This window comes from Myotis brandtii, unplaced genomic scaffold, assembly GCF_000412655.1.
Source record: "Myotis brandtii unplaced genomic scaffold, ASM41265v1 scaffold57, whole genome shotgun sequence".
NCBI classification, from domain to species: Eukaryota; Metazoa; Chordata; class Mammalia; order Chiroptera; family Vespertilionidae; genus Myotis; species Myotis brandtii.
Genome location: NW_005370133.1, coordinates 2,849,807 through 2,870,108, shown reverse-complemented (window position 1 = coordinate 2,870,108; position 20,302 = coordinate 2,849,807). Strand labels below are relative to the sequence as shown.

General features: G+C 44.4%; 1 long non-coding RNA gene across 1 annotated transcript; it reads right to left on the bottom strand.

The window, feature by feature from the left end:
- Positions 1-1,052: 1,052 nt before the first annotated feature.
- Positions 1,053-14,161, bottom strand: LOC106728223. Its single transcript, XR_001364501.1, has 3 exons — positions 14,099-14,161; positions 5,262-5,304; positions 1,053-1,080 (listed from the first exon to the last, which is right to left on the bottom strand). It is a non-coding gene; the product is annotated as an uncharacterized LOC106728223 (long non-coding RNA).
- Between the last annotated feature and the right edge of the window lie 6,141 nt (positions 14,162-20,302).

Below are 20,302 nucleotides of genomic sequence, written 5' to 3'. Positions count from 1 at the left end.
GAGATCAAGCCTGCAACCCAGGCATGTGCCCTGACCGGGAATCAAATGAACCATGATCTCCTGGCCCATAGGTTGACAGTCAACCACTGAGCCATGCCGTTCAGGCTGCTCTGGTTTTCACGGGTGAAGAATCTGCCACTCAGGGAAGGCATAACTTCTCTGGTTCTCTACTTGCTTGCCATCTATGTGGCAGACTCCTGTCTGTCTAACTTCGAAGGATGCTCAGAACGGTTCGATGACGCCCTAAAGATCCCACAGCCCGTGGCAAGGAACTAAACCTGGACCTTCTGGCTCCATAGTCTGTGCTCTTTCTATTATACACACACCGCCTCCCCAACACCCTAATTTCAGCTGTCTGCCAGAGAAGGTGCCTTTCACAAAGGGGCCCAAGTTAGCAGAAATGTCATCGAGTGGACAAGACAAGTGCCTGCTTGTCTTCGGGGTAGTTCTGACCTTTGCCCTGTGCTTCCACTGCTGGGCTATTTTGAGCCTGGGGGTGTGAGGAGGGTCTGTGGTGGGAAGCACTGCTGCTACTGCTTCACTCGGCCAAGAACCACCGAAGGGAGAACTCTGGAACTGCGACCCGCCGAGGGCCTGAGAGCCTCCTGGCTTTCTGGACAGCAGAGGATCCCACATTCATGGGAGACAACAGAGAAGTGGAAATCTTTCCATGAGGCATTCTGGAATGAAGGCAAGTGGGAACAGAAGCCAGCCTGCGTTCCAGAAGACCTCACTGCTGTGGAACACGGAAGAGGAAGTGGGCGTCAGAGGCCGGGCATTGGGGAGTGAGACAGGGGTGGGCTTGGTGCTAGGGTGGCCTCCGTAGGGAGTCAAGTTCCTGTACAAACGGACGTTCATTTGGCCTCAGGATCTCTGGGGACTGTCTGGGTGTGAGGGTTCAGGCTAGAAAAACATCTCCTTGGCTGCGAGCTCGCAGTGGCTACTAGCTATTTTCCACATCTCCAACCAGGGCAGGCTGTGAGTTCAAGGACCCGACAGTGACGGTGGAGGGAGTCCCAGGTGCCTCATCCCCAAAGTCTGTGAACTTCAGCAAGGTCCAGGCCTGTGGAGGTTCACCAGCTGAAAACACAGTGAAATCACTTAATTTTTTTCCTCACAGAAAGATGAGAAGTTAAAGAAGCAGGACTAGACTCCAATCAGGAGCACTTTGTCTCTGATATTAATTAATTACCAATCGATACAATCACCATTTACAAAGTGTCCACCATGTGTCGGATGTGATTCTTGGTGACAGGGACACAGGAAAAAGGAAGACATAGGCCCTGCCTCAGGAGAGTCTAGTGAGGGAGACAGATATCTAAACAGATGAGTAGGCAGCCCTGGTCCTGCAGGGCCTGTGTTCAGGAAACCACCGAGGGGTTCCCAGCAGGCAAATGGTAGGGTCTCTGGCCACTTTTGAAGGTGAATTTGAGTGGAACAAACCTGGGAGCAGGGAGACCCCAGATTTCAGAAACATGCAACAATTTAAGTATGCTACCCAGAGGTCACACTATTATAGGCAAAGTAATCTAGGAAGCACTGACACTCAACTTAAATGAGAACCTGATTGATTTGTCACTTGACTCTTCATGAAACACATGTACAGCTCTTTTGAGCCTCCTAAAACTCCTGGCATCACCAAGGTCTCCCCAAAAGTTTACTAGGAGGGGACTCAAGCTCTATTCCCAGGAGGTTCAGGGTATCTTCCTTTGAAAGTGGGATGGGTGAGTTCTCCTCTCTTGAAGGAGGGGCACCATCCTGCCCCTTCCAAATGTCCCTGAGACTTCTCCTCAGCTCTCCTTACTCTTTTCCTGCTCTGGAAGTTGGGTGGCCTCATCAGCATATAACTCAGGAAGGGTGAGATAGATGACTGTGAGGCCTCCAGGGCATAGCCAAACCGGGAGACATTCAGGCTGGGAGGAGACACCAGAAAGTTGTTAGCTGGGAGGCAATCACAGTATCTATAGCTGAAGGAAGGGTTTGGAGGTTCAAGGTCATTAGGCAAGGTGGAGATATAAATGGAAAAAGGGCAATGGGCTCAGAATCTAGGAGGATCAAGAGCAGGTGGAGTGAGGTTGGAGGAAGAGAGGACAGAGAGCTGGGGACCCAGTACACAGAGGACAAGATTTGTGCTGTGTACCCTCTTTTTGCGGTTCCATGTACTAGAGGTTCAGGCATGTGGTTCAGCAGAACCACGCAGAGCATTGAAGCAAAACAAAAATTTGAATAGGAATGTAGGTCTAATAGTGTTTTAGAGAAGGCAGGGCAAAAAAAGTAAAGAAAAATAAGTGTCTAGCAAGAAGCAGAAAAAAAAGGGGGACAAGGAGGGTTAACACCCACTTGTGTTAATGAACTCAAGTGGCTGAGAATACATGGCTTTTAAATAATTTTAAACAATAAACCTCTACTAAGATTACATAGACACAGAAACAGGAGGAACTGTAAAGTGCAGGCCTAATATAATGAGACCCAGGAAAAGAGAAGCTGGAGGGGGTTTTGTGAAAATATGTAAATTCAAACCAGCCAGCTTGAAGCCTCTAAAAACTTTGTTTTTTCTTGATGTGCAGAAGTTTCCAGCCGAGCGTGTTGATGTGAGCATATTCATAACCCTGCTCTGCCTCACTCCATGGGTGCAAGGGTGGGTTTCTAGAAGGGGAGAGATCATTTTGGCTACTTGTTCCTAACCTGGATTGGGATGATAATGTTATGGCCACCTTGATTACTCTCCTTGCCTCTTGCTATCACCAGGGCAGATTGAGACCAGCTGGAGGCCTCTATTATTTTTAAAGAGGCCACCATGACCCAGCGAAGGTAGCAGAGGTGTTCCTTGTGCAAGGACGCTTAGCTGATGGGACAAGGTGCAGCCCATGCTCAGATGGCTAAACCATGTGCTCTGACATAGAGGAAGGGGTGCTTTTCTTTAGTTTACATAAAACATCACACATGCCAGTGGTGGCTTGTTCTGACCTCAAGCATGATATTCTCAGCCAATCACATTTTCTGTGTATAACAACATATGTTTCCCAATATAGAGTTGAGAAGGAAGGGCAGAGAATTTAACAGACTGACTTGGGCTAGTGTCTCAGTTTGTTAGAGACTGAAGTTAAATCAGCGGATGCTTGAGCTCATATCTAATGCTCTTTCACTGTGCCTCCCACTAGCACAGTGGTTCTCAACCTTGGCTGCATGTTAGAATCACCTGGGAATCTTTTTAAAATCCTGATTTCTGGGCCTCATCCTCCGGAAATTCTGTTTCTTTGTTACTAATGTTGTGGCCCCACCCCATAGCAAAGAAACAGAATTTCCGGAGGATGAGGCCCAGAAATCAGGATTTTAAAAAGATTCCCAGGTGATTCTAATGTGCAGCCAAGGTTGAGAACCACTGCCTAGCACCTTTCCCTCTCCAGACTCCCATCATGGAAATTTCCAGCAAGCACACCTAAGACTCAGAGGGGCTGCCAGAATAACAATCCTCACTTGGCAGGTAAGAGCTTGCCTGGTCCTTCTCGGAAACACAGTACCAGGCAGTGGGAGGGATGTGTGTGTGGGGGTGGCGGGGGGGGGGGGGGGGCATATTTTTGGGATGTCCTCACTGAACATCTGACCCAGTCTGCCTGAAATTCTGTCTCGACCCTTGCTTAGCCACTTTAGGCTTTGTCCTTGCAGAGGGGGCGAAGAGAGGCAAAGGGAGGTAGGAGGGCAGGGATTGGGTGGGTTTGCAAAACATTAATAAGTATAATCTGTGCCTTTCCCCTGACCCAGCTTGGGCAGCTGCACTGGTCTGAAATTCCACATTCCATTGTTCTTCTAAGAAAACAAAACTGACTCTATTTAGCCCTAGGAATTGTCTGTGGAGACTTGTTGAAGAGAATTTGCAAACCAGATGGATTTATTGTTTACTGTGTGTAGTTCAAGAGAAAAGTATTATTTCGGAAGGTCATCAGCCACATGTTCTGAAAGGTTTCCCAACCACTGTTCACATTCGAGTCACTATGCTGAATTCATGTAGTTTTCTCATTTATTTACCTGTATGCTCACTTCTTGCACCCCAGCCTTAGGAGTCAGCTATTGGGTTTACTATTCATTTCCCTTCTCTCGGAACTCTGCTTCCTTATGAATCTCTGTGGTTACAATGATGGGGCACTGATGGCTACTGCACAGTTCCATCCATGCCACTGTCCTAGTCACAGGTAATTGCACCAGGAATGTGCATCCCACTCAAGCAAGCTTCTGGGAATTAGAACTGGGATAGTGAGAGGGGTCCAGTCTTTCCTTGGGCTCCTGGCTCTGCACGATATAACCTTGGAAGGTGCTCCTTCCGTGTTTCCTATCACTGGTCAGGAGGGCAGATTCAGAAGCTAGAATAAATACAGGGAGAAGAATAAGACACATTTCAAAGAGAAGCAGATGAAAGCTGGAGATGGAAGCCTGTCTCTGTTCCAGATCTAGTTGAGATCCGATTATATTCCTTCCTTTGGGCTTTAGGACATTCCCTTATATACGTGTGATAAATAGCTCATTTTTTTTTGCACAAATTACCTCCAGTTGAATTTTATTAACTGCAATTAAGAGTCCTTTCTGATACTTTAGCAAAATATTCCCCAAACTGAAATCCCTGGACCAGCATCAGCATCTTCACTGGGGGAGTTGTTAGAAATGCAAATTCTCAGGCTTCATCCCAGACCTACTGAATCAGAAAATCTGGGGGTGAGGCCTAGCAGTCTAGATTTTAACAGTCCCTGTAGGTACTGTCAAGTTTGAGAACCACTTACCTAGCCATCTCTTGGTAGTGGGTGGCAAGAACATGGGTGGCTTGACATTGAGTCCTGGATCCATGAACTAGTAATGTGACTCTGGGCAGTTTACCCCACCTCTTGGAGATTCAGTTTTCTCAGTGGTAAAATGGAGGATAGTTACATTTATATTCTATAACAGATGTAAAAAAAAGACCAAAGCACACCCCTTTCAACTCTTGAGAAGAATCTGTTTTGTTTTTATCTCCATGGACCCTGTTCTGACATAAGAAAAGAAGTAGCATTGAACTTGGTCGTTCACCATGGAGACACAACCTGAGCTTTTAAAGAACAACCCATTGCCTAAATAGAACAGGTTACTGTTCAGAGCTCATATGAATCTGTGCACCTAGATCTTAGTACTGGGGTTAGGGTCTTCTATGGCATAGGGCCTATGCTGTCAATGAGCAGTTGGAAATTAAACCCATTTAATTTGAAACTCACTTTGACCTCCTGGGTTTTACTGACCTGTTTTTCTGCTGGTTTGTAAAACCATGCAATATGGATCATCCTAGAATAAAAACAAGGAAATCAACAAGTTTATATTTGAAGAAGGAAAGCACAGGCTTCCATTCCTTAATTTATTCATTCACTCATTCATTCACAAACTCATTTATTCATCCATCTAACACTCATGGAGTTATTTCTTGGTCTAGACCAGCCGTGGGCAAACTATGGCCCGCGGGCCGGATCCGGCCCGTTTGAAATGAATAAAACTAAAAAAAAAAAGACCGTACCCTTTTATGTAATGATGTTTACTTTGAATTTATATTAGTTCACACAAACACTCCATCCATGCTTTTGTTCCGGCCCTCCGGTCCAGTTTAAGAACCCACTGTGGCCCTCGAGTCAAAAAGTTTGCCCACCCCTGGTCTAGACAATGTGCTAGATGCTAGGGATTTATAGGTAAGGCCCTTGTGTCTTCTCCCTCCCCTGTCAATTGTTGACAGATAAGAGTATCTGCATGGAGGTGGGAAATGGACAGGGCATGAGGGAATTAGCGTCAGGAGCTATATCTTGCTGAAACAAAGGGTGGGTGTTAGGAAGTACTAAGGCATGAAAGTTAAAGCTGGTAGAGAATGAAAAAGTGAGGAGTCAACATCTGCTTTGGTTTCAACAGCATACTGTTCTGTAATTAACAGCAGCGGATGTTTTGCAAAGACCTCCCAGTTCTTTGGGCCACATTTGAGCCGATTCCAGATGGATGACCCTATAGTAGGTAGATTCAGCGGCCAAATACCATTCATGTTGTTCTTATTCTACAGGGGGTGGGCTGGTTAGCCCTCATTAAAAAAGAATTCTGTGTCTGCTACTACTTGACAGCTAAGTCAATCCAATTCCAAGTGAACTCCTTCTGGTATCCAGAAAGTCTGGCTATTTTTTGGATGAATCTCCACCCAGTTCTTGGCTTTCATATCACTAAAACTTCCAGTGATATGTAAGATGGGGCAAAAACATGGAACCTCTTTGCAGACAGCTCTTTAACAAATACATGCAATTGGATGCTTCCTCAGACACAGCCTTTAGGGAAGTCAGGGTCTAGTATTTCACACACAGAAGAGCTATGGATGGTGTGGGAGAGAAGATGGCTACTTAGTGCTTGAGTCTTAAACCCCGCCTGATATTTGAAGAGTGGTTTTTCTGTTTGCGTCAATTTTAAAAAATGGCTTAATGAGAGTCATATTGTGTCTTTTTTATTCCCAGACTTTATTTAGATAGTAAACAAAACCCAAACCAGAAATAATGACTAGCATGTCATATGGGGTTGATGACATTCTCAACCTCATTTGACCCTTGCCACTACCCTAGAGGAGGAGTTAATAGTATTTTGTTCCTACTTAATAGATGACAAGGTGAAGTTCATTTAATCAAAGTGCCTGAGCTTGTTCTTAATCCCAGTTCCTTGACTCTAGATTTTATACTCACTCTACTGCACCAGGCTGTTCCCAAGGAAAACCACTGTTGCCAGTACATGGGATGACAAAGAACTTGCTGGGAGAACTCAGAAATATGGAAACAAGATTATCCTCTGAGAGTTCAAGTTTAAGATAGGCACAAGAGGATTAGTGAGGAGACAGGATGGCTCCCAGGACTGGGAGAGTCAGCTGATCTTAATCCAACCATAGATTTCAAATATATTTGAAGAAGGAAGGACAGCAGAGTCACAGAGGGAAATGTTGGCATTCTGTCCATGCTGTGTGCTAGGAATCACATGGGGTTATCTTAATTGGGTGCTATTAGATAGTTTATGCATCTAGTTCCCCTTACGCTGATACCCAGCTCACTGGACAGCCTTCGGCGTGTGTGATATGACATCCCAGCAGTGTGCTTGCAGGCAGGGAATGAATGTCCTAGTTGTGCCGATGTGTGGGTTCCTCTTCCCTGTGATTGTACCTTCTCATTCTCACCGCACAACAACACATAAGGAATCTGGTTCCAGGAAAGAAGGATCAGCTGCTGGGGGCTGATAAAACCAGATTTCTGAGCCTGTGACATTGCAGGATAAATAGAAAATGTGGGCAAATTCAGTACAGAAGTCAATAAAAATGCTCCCCTGGGAGGCCTCTTAGAAGCCTGAACCATCTGCTGCCTTCCCCAGTAGTGCATCTTCTTTGCCTCACAGACCAAAGCCTTAATCAGGGCCCATGGCTGTGCTTGTACCTTGGCCTTGTTCTTTAACTGAAGGCCAGTGGTGCCTGCACATTCAGGCCTTATGTCAATTCCTGCCCAAGTCATTGGCTGATCATCTAGTCAATTCAAGACCAGGTCCCAGGAACTTTGAGGAAGGTAGCATGAGCGAGACAGGATCCCTCCAATTCCAGTGCCTCATCTTGCAGGAGAGATGGATTTGTACATAAGTAACTTTAATAATTTCAGTGGTTTCCTGTATTCCTCAAATTCATTAGCTAATATACAAAATATCATATACATGACATCATTTGTGTACTTGTTTGTCACAACTAACCTGTGAACAGATGCAGACATGGATGCTCAGCAAATAAAGGGGTTTGCTACATGTCACAGAGCTATCACATGACAGAAGGCAGATTCAACCCCAAGATAAGCTGCGGGAAAGGCTGTCATTGGAGGTTCATATGGGTGGGAGTTTTGGGTATGGGCTCAAGTTCTCCTGGTAATTTCCACTCATACTCCAGTTCTTTCCTGGGAGCTCATCAAAATGAGGGCCCCTAGGCAGCTGGAGGAGCACCATCATCTCCTTCGTTGGGTCTAGCAGAGATTTGGACAAGCAATCAGATCCCAATCTGGAGTTCTAGTCTAATATGAATTAACAAAGAGAGTCTAAGAACTATTTTCAGTAGCAAAAATTACAATGGAAATTATATATTTATCTTAGATAATGCTGTGCACACTGACTAAACTGTTTTGGCTGGACTTTTAACTATTCAGTTTAGTTATACTGGTAATCTCATGCTTTTCAGGAGCTCTGGGTAACTGGTAAGTATCAGTTCATTGAACTTCAATAAACACACCTCAGGTACCTACCTGCTATGTGTAGGGCACTGACCTGTGGTCTAGGCATAAAGAGACAAAGAAGACATTATTCCTACTTCAAGAAACTTGCAGCCCAGGGAGGGAAACATATCTTAAAACATTGTAACAACATTATCTTCTCATTGTGAATAATTCAAATAGTAGAGAAGCATTTATTGTTCAGATGCTGGAGAGCCATTGAAGGAATTATACTGGGCCTCACGCAGTAGGACTGGCATTTGGAAAGACCCTCCTGGCTGCAGTGTGGAGGCTGGCCTAGGGCTGGGCTGGCTGGAGGCAGGAAGCCCGGGGGACCAGCAAGGAGGCCCTGGTGGGATTGCCCCAGTGATGAGGGGGCCCGAACTAGGGCAGAAGCCACTGAGGTGGATTTGAGAGATCTTTGGGAGAGAAGTATGTGTTGGGTGGCTGAAGAGTAGGGAAAATAAAACAACTTTGGCTTAAGAAATGGGCCTTGGTTGACAAACCTTTTCACAAGCTAGTCTCTTGGAAGGAGAGAGTGCAGCTAACCAAACAACCTCCCTCCTAGCAAGGGCTCCCACCAGGTGAACGGTTTGCCATGTTTCCGATTCCAGGAACTGGCTGGAATAACACTTATGCAATGGGAACACACAAGGCCCACATCCAGGAGCCTGGCTGGTGGAGAACTTGGCAAGTCCGGGTCCTCTGTGGGGTGGAAAGTCCTGCTGATCTGCTTCAAGTGAACTGCCCTTGGATGTCTGACTTCAGGGGAACTTCAAGGGAAATCAGAGCTGGCTGTGTGATGTCTGCGTGGGTAACTGTGTGGGTAGCTATGTGGCCCTGGACCACTGGCAACGAGGAGCTGGGGGGCATGCAGGGAGGGGTGTGATCATGGTTCATGGTCACTTCTATGGTAAAATAAACATAGAGGACGCCGTACAGGAGGAGCCCTGTTCTCTTTCCTATGCAGCAAATAAAGTGAGGGCCTAGGAGCCAAAATAACCTGCTCCATCACTGCAGCACTGTGTGAGCCTGGGCAAATCACCAACTTCTTTGATCCTCAGTGTCCTTGCCTGTGAAATGGGGACATGCATAGTAGCCATCTTCTAGGGTTGTTGCAAGAATAAGAGAAAAAATGAGTAAAAATTGCTAAGACTGTGTCCAGGACCTTGGAGAAAGAAAATAAATGATAGTGCTGGAAGGGTCAGCTCCCAGGAGGCTGGGGTTTGGGATGTGTGTGGGGGAGAGAGGGGAGGGGGGAGGGGAAGTGTCAAATCAAGGGACAAGTAAAGAGTATTTATCAATAAAGGCAGACTAACATTATGCATCTGGGGTGAGTAGACTCCTAAGTATTTGTTGGCAAACCAAATGCATGGAAATCGAATCCTTCTCAGAGCCTGCAGGAGGTTTCTTAAGCACAGGTCTCCTAATGGGAGTCCTCTTGTGAAACTGATGTTGCTGCTGATGACAGCACAGTGTTCCTGTCTCATCTGGAGCTCTTAGAGGAAAGAGATTATCTGTGTAACTTCAGCACCTCTTTCTTCTTTATTAAACCCAATGGTTTGTAGAATCACATATTTACGTAGTGTTCCTTAAGCAATCCAGAAGTGTGAGTTAGGGTTGGATTCACATCCCTGTTTTATAGGCGTGGAAACTGACGCTCAGAGGAATCATGAAGTCTGACTATACTCACTCAGCTGGGAAGAGGTGCACATAGAATCCCAAACCATATCTTTTGACTCTCAGTCTGGCATTTGCTCTTCTCAGCTGTTAGCTCTTTCCAGGGACTCTCTCCTGCATTCGTGTAAAAGGTGTGGCATGGAAGACCCCTGGAAAGTGGGCAGGAGAGGAGATTGCACCATCTGGCATGGATGTTTCATGACTGATGGCAAGTATGTAGGACAAATACTTAGATGAGGAGACTCCCTTTCCTTGCTAGCCACCCTGGCTAAGTGTGTGGGAGGGAATTCTGGGCCGCCATTAGAATATTAATAACACATTCTTCAGGGAACAGCCTCAAAGTCCTCCCACCCAACTCATCACCAAGTAAGGGTTCTAGCAAGAGTTCTAGCAAGGGTTAGTGAGAAAATTCCTCCCAAACCTCCTCTGCTAGCCTCTCCTGGCCTGGGTGCCTCTCCTTTAGTGACTCACACTCCTGGGGAGGAGCACCCTGGGAACCTGACTACTCACCTGCTCCATCCAGAGGCAGGACTCATACCCTTCAGGTAGTGCTCAATGCTAATGGTCATGATCAATGAGTGGTTTTCAAATTTGTGACAAGTGATGGGAAATTTACTCCCATTTTATTTTACAAGACCTAAAAGCATTGGAAATAGTTTCCCCATAGCCCCTCCGAAGAAGGATGGTCTAGCTTTGAATTCTGGTGCTCCTGTCTCAGGGGAGTGGGGTACTTGATAATGGGGGATGGAGAAGGTTTTTGGTGAAGGTGACATTTGAGCTGAGACGTGAGTGAAGAGAAGGAGCTAGCATGTAAAGAGATGGGGAAGCACATTGGAGAAGAATGGAACAATGGGTACCCATGCCTCGAGGCAGGAATAACTTTGGAGTGTTCAAGGAACAGAAAGAAAGTGAGTGTAGCTGGAACCCAGCACATGGCGAGCAAGTGAGGAATGGAGTGGGAGCTAATGAGGCAGGAGAGGCAGGTGGGGCAGACACTGCAGGACTGTCGGTTTCTCATTGGTAAGTGCAGATAATCTCCCTCCCACTAAGATTCCAGACAGCTGGAAGACCTTTGCAAACTGAGACAGCAAGCCAAGGCTAGGTCAGATTGTCTGGGTACTGCTGTCCAAGGACTAGTGGAATACTCCAGTACAAGGCTCGCTGTGGGCTGCCCTGTTTTCCTGATTTTCCTATCACCTGACAGGCAAGTGAGCCAACAGCAAAACCAAAAGCGTTTGATTTGGCAAGAGTGCCCTGCTTGTGGCCATCTTATAATTAGCATGCGGGTATGGAGTGAGGTATGCAGGCAGGAATGTGATCACTGCCATCTCCAGCACCATCGTTTTAGGATTGCAAGAGCCTGGGGAAGGGCTGAGAGAATTGAACCTGACACCAGACCCTTCTGAGTGGCCCATTCCTCATACTGTCTGCAGGTGGGTAGTCTTCCCTCTTTCAGCATTCTGTGACACAATGGGTCCTCTGACCAAGGCAAGGCTCACTTAGCTTTGTACAATTTTTCAAAACGCATAAGGCTCTTTTTCTGACAATCAAGTCCAAGGAAGGTGGAGAGGAAGACAACCTTGTAAGGCTGACTAGGGACTGAATGATTCCAGATTAAAAAATACTATTGGTGCCCAGTCAGTGGGCTCTGTCAACCTATGAATCAGGAATCATGGTTCAGTTCCAGGTCAGGGCACATACCAATTCCAGATTAAAAAATACTATTGGTGCCCAGTCAGTGTGGCTCAGTCAACCTATGAACCAGGAATCATGGTTCAGTTCCAGGTCAGGGTACATAACAGGGTTGTGGGCTCAATCCCCAGTAGGGGGAGTACAGGAGGCAGCCGATCAATGATTCTCTCTCATCATTTGATGTTTCTATCTCTCTCCCTCTCCCTTCCTCTCTGAAATAAATAAAAATATATTTTAAAAAATACCATTGGCTTGCTTTCCTCTTATCCATGGAGCTTACAGTCAGGCAATTTCATTTGAGCTCTGGTTCCTGGGCTAGTTCAAATATCTCAAAAATTAAAGGCACTTCTCAGAAACATGCTAAAGTGTCTCCCCTGCAGTGTCTCTGAGCCTAGCTATGTCCCAAGTGCTACTTAAAGAGGAATCCCACTGTTTGTTTCCTTCTCATGGACATCTTCTGAGCCACCTGGCATGGCCCTTTCTGTGTTCTTGGTCCACATTGCTTTCAATGGATCTGCCTTGCCCTTGAACCCTGGTAATCAGCTTTATTTATTCTGCCAACACTGGGGCTTCCTCTCAACAATGAATTCCAGTACCTTGTAGTTTGACTTGTGTCTGGGACCCCATCAACCTTGGTGTTCGCCTCCCTAGAGGTCCCCACAAGCAAGAACTGACAGGCAGAAGTACCCAGTTGGTCACTGTTCTGCCCCATGACCCATTCAGTTCATACTTCAGGGTGTGGTATCTCCCTCTAGCTCTAAAGGAATGCATTCACTCAACATGCACACACACATTATTCAGCACTGCACTGGGTTAGGATTACAAAGGCTTGTCATAACAGAGAGGAATAGGCTGGAGTTAGAGATTTCTGATTTCAAAATAAAACTGAACTAACTAGTCATGTGACCTTGGAAAAATTCCTTGACTTTTTGAGCCTCAGTTGTCTCATCTGTATAATGGAGATAATCACTACCTTACATGCTGATGGGTAGCTTAGAAATTCAGTGGGATAAAGTATTTAACATACTTGGCATTCAGGAGTTGCTGAATGAAAGATAGCTATGTAAAAACACAGGCATATCCACAGACACACTGGTATATTTTGTAAAGAAAAAACAAAACAAAGCATTAGCCTCAAATCTTGAGAAATTACCTAATGTTTCTCCTACTTTTTTCAACTGCCCCCCACCATCTTCTTCCTTCTCCCTATCTACGAGCATGTAACATGTGTTTATCAAATGAGGTAGCCAATATGGAATTGTTAATTCACTTGTAAACAAGCTTTCTAAAAGGGCTCCAGTGTGCTGCTCTGTAAGAGCTGCTACAAAAGAGCACTGCATGTGCCCATGGTGATGTGCTTGTGTCTGTCTGATAAAACTAAACACTATGTGTGTGACACTAGGGAGGGTCCTTTTACAGGTATTCTCCTGTTTGCATTTATTTTTAAATTGTGGCAAAACTTACCATCTTCACTATTTCTAAGTGCAAGTTCAGTAGTGTTAAGCATATTCACATGTCGTGCAACCAATCTCCAGACCTTTTTCACCTTGGAAAACTGAAACTCTATCCACCCATTAAACACCTCTGGCTTTTCCCCTCCTCCAACCCCTGGCAGCCACCATTTCACTTTCTGTTCCTATGAATTTGATTGCTCAAGATTCCTCATCTAAGTGAAATCATGCAGTATTTGTATTTTTGACTGGCTTATGTATTCTCCTATTTAACCCTCACAACCAACCTATGAAATATGCTTTATTATTATTTCTATCTGATAAAGAGGAAATGAAATCTCAAGGACATAAGATACCACGTACAGGGAGGAGCCAACTCATGTTCAGGTTGTAGTCTACAGGTATACGTGCATGAGTATATACTAAACATTTGTGTAGAAAAATAGACAAGCATACATGTATGCAAACATTGAACTCTCTCCTTACATATAAATATTCTCTTATTTATAAATATATCACTATATGTGGCAGCATCTTAAAGAGGAAAGACTTGTTTGGCTCCAAATCTGTCTTGCATGATTGTTGTGAACTTAGAAATAAGGAATATAGAATCACCCCTGGTTACTGCCACATTTTGCAAGTTCATCTGGGGAAATCTCTGTAGTGAATGGAAAGAAGGCAGACATGGGAGCTTCAACATCCACTAGCTGGGGAGCTCAGGTTCCCTGTCAGTCCTCTTTCAGATGATAATCCTTACTCCCTAGGGTGGCTGGGAGGGTCCTGGGAACAGGCATGTGTGAGGGTCCAGCCCTGGTTCTTCCCTATCCCCACCTCCACACCATACCCATCTCAGGAAGCTCCTTCCTGCCTCATCTCTGTGCGCTGGGGCTAAGGAAGACTTGTTTTTCCCTTCCTTTCCTTTTCCTCTCTCCCTCCTTCCTTCCCCTCCCTCCCAACTTTTCTCCTTCCCCTCTTTGTATCTTTCCTTCCCTCTCACCCAAATTGTCTCACTTCTTGTGCCCATGAAGGATTTCACTAAGAAAATTCCACCTTCAGGCAGACTGCAGAACTCCCACTGCTGTCAGGGAGATTTCTGGGCCTTTAATGAGGAGAGAATTTGATCCTAAGACTCCTGTTAAGATAAAGACCTGGCTGGTTTATTAACTCTATCCAGCTGGGTACAAACTCACAGAGAAATAATTAAACACTCCCAGCCTAAGAAAGGTCAGGGTCTCAGAGAAAATCTGGCCTGGATCTTGCGAGAAAGGGAAGAAGGGTGATCATTTACCTCTATTAGAAATCATCTCTTAAGAAAGAACTCTCTTCCTTTGTCTTCCACATACCTGGACCTTATTCTGAAGTGCATCTTAGAATATCAGAGTTCATTTATTCATTCAACTGTCAACAAAAGATTGCTGCCACCAATCCAATGCCAACAGGAGTTCCCATTCTGGGGTGCAGTAAAAAGAGGTTTTATTCAGGTGAACAGTTTGCAAGCTGGGTGGAAACTGACAGTGCATTCCTCCAAGATAAATGGGAGGCCTGATTATGTAGAGAAAGTACCTGGTCCCCTATTAGTCTATTTTTAAGCAAATAAATAATCCAAATTTGCACAGTTTGATTGGTCTGCATATCACTGTCTTGATTGCTCAGAATTTTGTATCCTTATTGGCTGTTTTGGAGCCACTCTGATTGATCAGTAAAGATGCAAATGGGGGGATATAGCTGTGCAGTTCTGTTTGGCTGGGGCAAGTCTTAGCCCATTCATTGGTCAAAATATGATTCCAGGGACTCCTTTATAAGGGTTGGATCAAATGTCAGGAACATAGTGCAGGAGGCTTGATAGCCTCATCTGTGGCTTTTTCCTGAAATGCAGCATGTGTAGGACGCCCCCTGTAAATAACAGCTGCTAGACTCTGATTATGAATTTGGGCCCAATTAACCACAATAAGTTCTTTTTAACAGGTATATTCCTTTTGGGGGTCAACATAACAATATTTGTTGAATACCTACTATGTGCCAGACATTTTGCTAAGTTTGGGATGAGGATGGGGTACTTGGAGGACATCTAGCTCATTAATACCATTTTTATAGAAAGAGACCAAGGCCCAGAGTAAAGAAACTAATCTAGGATAACAGAGACAGTGAGGACTTAGTCCTGTTCTCACTGCCATAAAATGCTCCCTCATGCCAAGCAACTCTGACCCCCTTCCTGTCTCCTCTACCCTCCCTGAGCTCTCCTGGGAGTTTGGTCTCTCCTTTTTGTAGTTAGCACCTCAGAGTTTTAGCTGTGATAGTACAAGTCCTCTGCAGGTGAAACAATGCCTATCCCCTCATGGCTGGTCCCTTAGCCACTATTGCAGGTAAACTATTTATTAAAATACATAAAATTCAATGAATAACAGAGGGTAAGGGGTAACTTTATTCAACAGGAAGAATTTAAATTGTCTTAGAAGGAAGAACCGTGTTCAAGAGAGAGAGATTAAGGATTAGATAGGGGCATGTGGTATGTGTATATACCATCCAGGAAGGAGGTGATAGTTTAAGGGGATACTGATAAAGCCTGGTCTGTTTGCAGAATGGGAATTAAAGGCCTGGACTTGAAGGAGTATTCAGGAGGCAGGCAAGTGGGGAGGAAGGCAGAAGGGGATGGCCTTGGGGTTGTTGTGGGGTGGTAGAGTTCAAATTGCTGTTGTATTAATTTGCTAGCTGTGTGACTTTGGGCAAGTCACTAATTTCAGTTTGTTTGCTCTTCTGTAAAATGATATAACTATTGCAAGGGGGTTGCAAGCATTAAGTGCAGCTATGCAGTTCAATAGCACGTGGCCCATTCCCAGATGGCTTGAGGTGTGCAGGATAAATTGGTATCGTCTCTACATAGTGGAAAGAGCTGTTCTGTGGGGCTGGACTGCAAAGTCTATAAGACAGCTGAGGGTTAATCACGAAGCATAAAGTGAGAGACTGAAGAATTTGAATAGTGTCTCCAAGCCAGAAGATGTTGGAGGTTTGTGAGAAGTGAGCAAACACTTGTTTTGTTTGCTTTTGTCTGTCTGTTTTTAGAAAATTGTGGTGAGGATATGTAATAAATAGGAGTCTAGATGCAGATCAGAAAGGTGTTTGCTTAAAGGACTGAAGTAAAAAGAGAAATCCCCTAGAATGATGTGGGAATTATTGGAGGGAAAAGGTAGAAATGAATTATAAAAGAACAATAATAGTAATTAACATTCCTTGAGTACTTGCTATGTACTAGGTACTGTTCTAAGCACTTCAAACGTTTAGTACATTTAATGTATCAAGTATATTAACTTGTCCTATATTCATTACACATCTCAGGTGAAAATTGTTCTTAACACCATTCATCGGTAGGGAAACTGAGGCACTGAGAGGTTAAAGTACAAAGAAGGCATGTCTCTCCCTCAGAGCACTTTTAGAATGGACTTTTACAAATTCTCTAAAAAGCATGCCCACCTTATAGAAAATTCAACAAAGATATTAATTCTCTATCTCTTTCATATCCTATGTGAGTGTGTTGGTGCTTCCTTTTAGAGTGTTTTAGACTATTTTAGCCACGACTTACATGTAATTGTAATAATGTGCATTTATAGATATCCTGAGTGTATTGGCCCTTGCCTTTATGATGATCATTTTAAATGGTGGTTTAGTATTTTATTGAATGAATACACCAGAGCTATTTTTTTTTCTGCTCATAGGAACATCTTGGGACATAAGTGTTTGACAGCACCTCTTATTATGCTTTAAATTTCCTGATGTTGAATTACTGAATGAGAAAGAGTGGCCAATTTCATGGATCTTAACTCATATTGGCAATTTGCTTTTCTCACAGGGGTGAACATATTCACAATGTCCTTGACAATATAGGAGGCCATCAATTTCACCGCATACTTGCCAGCCTTGAGTATCATTATCATTATTGGTAGATTCATTGGGGGAAATATGGTCAACCACTTTAATTTAAATTTGCATGTCTTCAGTTATTATTGGGGTTGACCATTTTTCCTCACAAGAGATTAATACTTGTGGTTCCATTTTAATGATGTGTGTGTGTGTGTGTGTGTGTGTGTGTGTGTATGAAGATTATTTTTTTTCAAAGCACAATTTTGCATGTGAATGAGTGAGGAGAGGGGAACTGGGAGCTTCTGAGCCCAGCAAACTTGGAGATAGGCTGGGCCTATTCCCAATGGAATATTTGCAACCAGTTTCAATGCTGTTGGGGAAAAGGTGAGGCTTGCTGTCTTCAGGCTAATATCTTCTTTCCCCCTCTTATTATACAAATAAAATGTGTTCATTTCAGAAAAAAAGATAGTAATTGAAAAGGAAAATCATCTTCTCATCATTCAGAGATAAGTCCTTTATAATTTTATTATATATGCTTACAAAGTCTCTGAATATATATATATATATGGCATGTATACTACTACACACACACATACACACACACACCCCTCTGTGCAATAGCATCTATTTTGAGCTTTTATCCTCCCATCAAGGTGTTTCTATCTCTTCCTATCTATCCCTCTTCTTTCTCTCTCTCATAATTGAAATGCCTTTGATCTAGTAGTTGTTTGCATTCTCTATTCAGACTCACTTAAGAGGTCTGCGACCTGGGGTCACAACTTTAAGGTCCTAGGGGAATTCTGTCTGTGACTCTGAATCAAGTGACACAGTTGACTGCAGTTATTTCTGTTTTGTTTTGTTTTTAAAACAAACCTGATTCTATTAGCCGCCATGTCCTTTTAACCAGCAGAGGACAGCTTGGCTTGATTTGGAAGTAGAAACATGGGCTATATCTTTTGTGATCACTTTGGTGCAACTTTAGTCTACTTTCTCCAAAGACGTGATGAAAATGTCCATGTTGGGCTGACCTCATTATTTCTGTGTTTAAGAATTGAAGTTTCAAGGGAAAATTTCTTCATAGGCCCATTTTATTATGAAAGAGGAGTTCCATTCTGTTCTGAAAAAAGTGGGAAAGTGAGCCCCATGGATAACCAGAGGAAGCACATTTCGGGCAGAGGGAACAGCACCTGTGTGAGCTCAGAGGTGGGAATGTGCTTGTTGGAGGCATAGGGAGGAGGGCTTGTAGGATAGACTTTAATGAGAGAGAGTGTGGTGGGAGAAGACAGGAGAGAAGTGCTGACTGTTTAGAGCCTGTAGGACAATGTAAGGACTTTTTAGCTTCTACTGAGCGAAATAGGAAATCATGGAAGGATTTGAGTAGAGAATGATACATGATCAGATTTTATAAAGTATCATCATGGCTGCTGATGAGAAAAGGGTGGAATCTGGAAAACCAGCTGGGAGGTGATGACAGCAATAGTCCAAGCAAAGGGTGACAGGAACGTGCGTCTTGGTGGTAATGGGGTGGGTGGTGAGAAGAGGTGGAACCGCGGAAGGTGGAGCAAGCAGGCTTTGCTGATGGATGGAAGTGGGGTGTGCAAGGACAATATGACTTGAAAGTCTTGTACCCAAGCAACTAGTAAAATGGATTGCCATTTGTGAAAGGGGGAAGTCAGGGCAGAGCAGAAATTGAGAGTTTAATGTGGGGCACATTAACTTTGAGATGTCCACTACATGGTCTAGTTGGGATGTCAGGTATGTTATTAAATATTTGGGTCTAGGGCAGTGGTTCTCAACCTTCCTAATGCCACGACCCTTTAATACAGTTCCTCATGTTGTGGTGACCCCCAATTTCATTGTTACAAATTGAACGCAATTGTAGCATAGTGATTAATCACAAAAACAATATGTAATTATATATGTGTTTTCTGATGGTCTTAGGCAACCCCTGTGAAAGGGTCGTTCGACCCCCAAAGGGGTCGTGACCCACAGGTTGAGAACCACTGGTCTAGGGTTTGGTGAGAGTTCTTGGATAGTGAACCATTTAAGAGCCATTGGCATATATGTAGTGTTTAAAACCATGGGTAAGATCATCAAGGAATTGATATAGACAGGGAAACAAAAAGTGGCCTGAGGACTAAGCTCTCTAGCCATCAAGATGGCACAGGTGAGGGGAACCCTCCGCCGAGGAGGAAATCAAAGGTTGGTAGCTAAGCAGTTTGCTCCCCAGTGAGTAGCAGAGATGGGAATCCAAGCTCCATGGGTCTGACTCTGAGTCTGTGTTATTTATCCCTTAGCACTCCTCCAAGTGCCGGAGCAAAGAGGTCTTTTCCTGGAGACATAAAACATGGGTGGCTTGCCAGGGCCTCCCCTCTCACTGCCCTGGGAGAGCCAGTGAAGCCCTCCTGTGTGAGCAAACAAGACACTTCGCCTGCGGGTGGAACCAGATGACACATCCATCAGCTCCACCTGGTGTAGTACTCAGGGACCTCAGGGGAGCAAGAAAGGGCTGGTAATTAAGAAAGATTCCTTTCCTGAGCTGCAGTGGGTCACAGTGACTGTCAGGGTTGAAAGATGGATGGCTTAATAAAGACCACCTGAAAAGGCAATTGACCAGCAAGAGAAAAAAATCATTGCCACCCACCCACCCACTGCCAGTGGAGTCTCAGAGACCCACCGTGAAAGCCGAGCTGCTTGGAACCATCTGCACCAACAGCGCTTGGCCCCATTTTCTGGTTGTGAACAGTCCTCCACCAACCACAGGAGGCATTCCTTCACTCACTGATAAACAGGACCATCTGCCCAGTTCCTTGACTGGACATGTAGAGAGAAATAAGACCCAGGCCCTTGCTCTCAGGAGTTCAGAATACCATGGAGGTCAGGACTACCTTCAAGATTTGGAACAAGGCAAGTGTCCCACTTTTTAATACTGCGTGTGTTTTAAAAATGCATTTCTAGTATGTATGGAAAATTAGAGCCCAGCTTGTAGTGAAATCCCCAATAAGTTATTCACTGAAGTGTGTGTGGAGAAAGGACCCAGAATTAGGACCAACGTTATAGCTACAGCTTTGCTAAAAAAATTAAAAATACCTTCATGACTTCAGGTAAGTCACTCTTCTCTGCATCTTAGTTTGCCCATCTGTTGAAAAGGGGGTTGAATGAAATCATCCTTGCCGATCTCTTAGATCAAAGACTAGAATTTGTTGAAAAGTCTGAAAAGCCCCAGTTAAAACTCCCTTTTCTAAAATGCTGCTAAATGCCACGATTTGTTTCACAGTAGAGGTGTTCTAGAGTGTTCGAGAAAGAAAGTAGTGGCACCTGCATGCGTGCCAGGTGCTACTGGCTTTCTGTCTGTGGTGA